Source organism: Cephus cinctus, unplaced genomic scaffold (genome assembly GCF_000341935.2).
Source record: "Cephus cinctus unplaced genomic scaffold, Ccin1 Ccin1_scaffold0498, whole genome shotgun sequence".
NCBI lineage: Eukaryota > Metazoa > Arthropoda > Insecta > Hymenoptera > Cephidae > Cephus > Cephus cinctus.
In genome coordinates this window covers 108,275-113,190 of record NW_014333168.1, presented here as the reverse complement: position 1 = coordinate 113,190, position 4,916 = coordinate 108,275, and the positions used below count along the sequence as shown (strand labels likewise).

The following is a 4,916-nucleotide window of genomic DNA, read 5'->3' as shown; positions in this document are numbered from 1 at the left end:
AATAACATTTTTTTTTCCTCACGCATATCTAGGGAGTCATTGTTCATGGTGGCTCCAAATTCTTAGCTGATAATTCGAGTTTTACATGGTCCTCGTAATAAGGTGTAACAGCGTCGAGCATGTTACGATCGAAAGACGACGGGTCCCCTTCCACTATCCTTGCGGAGAGCGATTCTTTCTTGCAGACACACACCAATTGGAGAGCCAAGTCTTGCCCAAGTCTTTATAAGTAGGAGACATCCGCGTCCCCAAGACTTACTCCCTCTCGAGACGTGCTCCCATCAGAAGCCGATTTCGAGAAAGAAGTAAGAGCGATAAGGAAATTTGCGAGACGGTTAGATCGGAGGCTTGAGGCCTTTGATTAAAGAAAAAAATAAATAAAAAGAGAAAAATATAAGTGTATACAAGAAAATAGAAAAGTACATACCACGGAAGAAAATTACGTTATCGATATCAAAAACAAAATTTGGTACGGCAAGAAAACCGCAGGAGCCACGGGAGATGTCGAAAATATCGAAGTGAAGTGCTTCGGTAGAGGAATTTTTTTTTCCAAATTTTTCATCCCGCCACAAGGTAAGTGAAAGACAATGAAGAAATTTTGTATCTTTATAAATTAATTCAGGCTACGATATTCAATTCAATAATTAACTTCAATAACGATAGAGGTGCAACTGATTTATGTTGATTGAAAAAAAAACTTATTTTTGGGATTTTTTAAATATTTCCTAGGAATTTCGAGTCATTGGTCGGTCTTAAGTTCCTTTAGTAAAATCTATACGGTGTATTTTGAGTAAGTGTATTTGATACGAGAAATCAGTGAAACTGTATATAGATAGAGGTTCATGTTTTATGCAATTCATTGCCATTGAACTCTTCACAACGTGTATACATATTGGTAGTTAAGACTGATATGAGCGTTAAGCCTCACGGTGACATATGATTACATGAGGTCGATATATTTATATATATATGATATATAAGTATATAGTATCTGTATAGATTGATTTGGTTCTACCTTATGATTCTGATGAAAAAATTTATCTTAGATATTCAAGTATTTCTAAGTTTCAATGGAAATGCTCGCTACTCGTTAAGTCTCTACGGCCATTGTCGTCAGTTGATTCGCATTGATCGTGCTCGAACTCACCAACGGATTCCTCGAGAATCGCAACTTTTTCTACGAGTCAAATTTCACGTCTGACAATCATCAATGGCGTATCGGTCGACAACGGCTACTTCTCACACTAGATGATATTTCCTTTTTTCGTACTATATTATTGCCTTTTCTTTTTCTTACTTCTCACGCTTTTTTTCATATCAGCTCGCATCCGTTGACAATACGTAATTGCACTCGATCATTTGAAAACAGTCAGATCTCAAAGTTCCCAAAGCTTCATTGTGTCTGGATCATAGGATATTTACGGTAAACGAATGTTTTTCTCAAACCTCGTTTCCATCTTCAAATATCAAGCAGGTCGATCGACGATCTAAAAACAAATTAATACAAAAATTATATATCTGTATTAACGATAGTAAATCTAAAAAAGAAATTTTATTTAACAAACCTTCTCAGTCGACTTGTACGGTAAAGACGGTCAAGGGTAAAAATTGCAAGTGAATTGCAAGCCTAAAAAGATGTCCAAATGCAATTAACAAGTATCTTATCCTGATCCTCAAATATCCATCAGGTCCATTAGGGATCTAAGAAGCACGTGACATCTCTAAATCCGTATTAGTAGCAGACAATTTTTATGAAATTTTTCTTTTTAAATCCACATCAACATTTTTACAACTGATCCAAGTCAGTTAAGAATTTTATCTAACGTACCTTGAACTCTCCTAGTCAGTTTGTACGATGAAAAGTGGTCAAGGGTAGAAATTGCAAGTGAAGTAAAGGAGCAAGGAATTTACATATGCAATTTTACAAGTATTCTCTCAATTACAATGTGGCTTTACCCGATGAACGGAGACGAGAGAAAATATGATTGTATCCTTTAAAGGTAAATGTACGGGGATAAGAATCTGAGTGAGAGAGACGTAAAACAAGAAAATGAACGAAAGCGTATGAGAGAAAGAGAGAGAGAGAGAGAGAGAGAGAGGGGCGGAGACGGCTTGAAACACAAGAATCCAAGAAGAGTTAAGTTGTCCCGAGCCGTACAGTGAAGTATGAGGCGAAGACGACCTTGCAACTTTCAATTGCAAGGTTGCACTTGCATCAAGCCGGCATAATAGGCAGGTTCAGTACACCTTATGAGGTGGGATCAGTTATCTCTTCTCAGTAAGTCAAGAGAAGATCGCCGTCATTGAGAGTATCCATAAAACGTGGATGATGATGATAATTCAGAATCCGCAGAATCCTTGTTGGTGATACGTTGTCAAGTGGGAATGATACCTGTAATTCAAACGTATTATATGAAATTATTAAATTGGAATTTCTAATGGTTACTTTGTTACGTAACTTCGTGCTATTTTATTGGATTCTTTTTTTACTAATACCCCATGTGTACAGAATCAACCTTAGGCGATACCGAGTAATCGATGACTCGATGACGCGAGTAACTGTACCGTTCGATTTACTGAATTGTCAATTAATCGCATGCGATTCGCCGAGCGCCGTACGTGAGAATTTGGTATCATTCGAGATAAATGCGAAAAAAAATCTTTAAGCAGCCAATTCGTAATCCGTTACGAATATATAATTTGAAATTCGTTTAGTAAAAACCGGTAATCCTTGCCCACCTTGCTGAATCACGTTTTAACACAATGACGGCTGATATTTGGTTAATAATGACGATAACAGGAAATTCGCAAATTACATGTAGGACGTTAGAGGAAGAATTTTTTTTAACAATCATTGAGGTAATTTTCAATCGGCTTAGATAACTCTGTTGGAACATAATGACGATTGGTCCTAGTATTCGTGTCAATGACCTTAAAAGAAGTTCAACGCCTTGACCCATATGAAGCGTAGAGCAACTGATTTTCAAAAAAAAAAAATAGAGACGAAAAAATTGTACCCACCGGTAACAGCAGGTATAAAATATTAAAGTTGCGATGCTTCGTCGCTTTTCACTAAACTCTTTGAAAAAAAAAAAAAGAAGAAATAGTTTCTTATCGATCTTATGTTCTTTTTTTTTCAATCAAGCAATTTCTGTCCAACTTCCAAACAGATCATGCGCGAAAGGATCACTCAGTCTGCCGACGACTTCCGAAGTTATTACCAGAAAATGCATTGAAAAACGACGAACTAAAAAGAGCTGAACATGTATACCCGTCAATTAGTTTATAAATAAATCGATAAGATAATAACGACACGATCGGAACCGATCTCAAGAACCCCTTGTTAACTGCACGCTTCCATAATAATCTTGTATTAAAGAACGCGAAAAATTTCAGTGAAATATAGAGAAAACATGTGAAATGGAATTTAAAAATTATTTGTTTTTTTTTGTATATCCGACTCTTTTTTTTGTTTAACAAAAGTAATAACTACATTTCAATGTTCTTGTCAGAGACTATTATTCGGGAGTATTGTATCGTCTGAAGATGGATCTGACAAGCTGGTTCAATACTCCCGAATAACGCTATACGCCAATCTATCTATTTCATGATCTAACCTATTTCATGATTGATAGTGAATTACACGAATGAAATACCGAATTGACTGAACCGTAAAGATTAAAATATTTATAAACGAATTTAAGTATCGTCTGGTAAGAAAAGTTTTCCAATTAACAAAACAATGAAAAGTAATCCCCATTAACAAGACAATGACCGACTAGACGTTCTGTCAAAGGCCGATATGAAAGATCGAAATGACTTAAAACACTACTTTTGTACGAAAATGAAGGATTCATTATTAAATCTAATTTTCTAATTAATTGTTTAAACGTAACAGATACACGTGTACGTTGTATCAATAAAATTATTTAGTTCCTCCCGCGAATTCCAAAGGCTCAATTTATTCGCTTCTAGAATCTTTAATAAGCTAGGCAAACATATCGAACTGCAAACGGATGAAGATTTGGCAAAATCTTTATTCAAACTGTGTCTCACGTACGAACGGTTCCTGTGCGAGGAATTTGCAAAATGTTTCATTCATCGATCCAAACCCACGTTTCTTGATCGAGTTAATCCCGCTTAAAATATAGGTTAACGTACCTTGCTGTCATTTGTTTTTTTTTCTTTCTTTCCTCTTCGAATCTTATAACACGCCACCACTCACTTCAGTTACCTCACGAATTCTCCAAGAGAAATAATCCATGATTCGTGATGCGGTTGCATTTCACGAGTGGGCATTGACATTGACATTGTGGGTTATGCGAATGCTCGCGCAATATCATGAACTAAGCCACGTGGAGAAAGGAAGCGCCGCACCTAATATAATCTTGTTATTCTTATTCGACGTTCCACTCTATACTCCGTACATTCTTTGGTCTTTGTTTCTTTTGGAATGTATTATTACGAGACAAAATATTAAAATTAATAAAGAACGTGTATAATACTATAATAAACACAAAAATTTTGTTTATTAATACATATATTAGTTCACGATGTAAATTTAGCGTGGTACAAAATTTTAGTACAGTTTTTCGCCATAGACTAAAAAGTCTCTAGATACACGTACTATGGTCCGTATTCAGTATTAAGACCGTACATATAGTAATAATAACACATGGTGGAGGATGTCTTAAGATCGTGCTTAAAACGAAGAGCTGACTCTGAATACAGGCTTTACGACAGAGGTTACATTTGAATACACCTACTGTAGCGCGTAACAAATTTTGATGATTTTTATACGTATAACTGTACAATGACAATGACTTTCCCATATGGTGTGAAGGATAAAATTTGACCGAGATATTTAACCCTTCGTAATTTTTTTTTTTTTTTTTTTTTTTTTTTTTTTTTTTTTT

The 4,916-nt window shown here is 35.4% G+C and overlaps 1 protein-coding gene and 1 long non-coding RNA gene across 3 annotated transcripts in view; one reads left to right on the top strand and one right to left on the bottom strand.

The window, feature by feature from the left end:
- Positions 1-4,916, top strand: part of LOC107268228 (collagen alpha-2(XI) chain-like) — a 13,842-nt gene continuing 8,926 nt past the window's right edge. For both annotated transcript variants that reach the window (XM_025085537.1, XM_025085536.1), the window contains exon 1: positions 1-573. The gene's annotated coding sequence lies outside the window, so the exon portion shown is untranslated. The remainder of the gene's footprint in view (positions 574-4,916) is intronic.
- LOC112494418 lies at positions 587-4,874 on the bottom strand. Its single transcript, XR_003059814.1, has 3 exons — positions 4,162-4,874; positions 1,566-2,392; positions 587-1,487 (listed from the first exon to the last, which is right to left on the bottom strand). It is a non-coding gene; the product is annotated as an uncharacterized LOC112494418 (long non-coding RNA).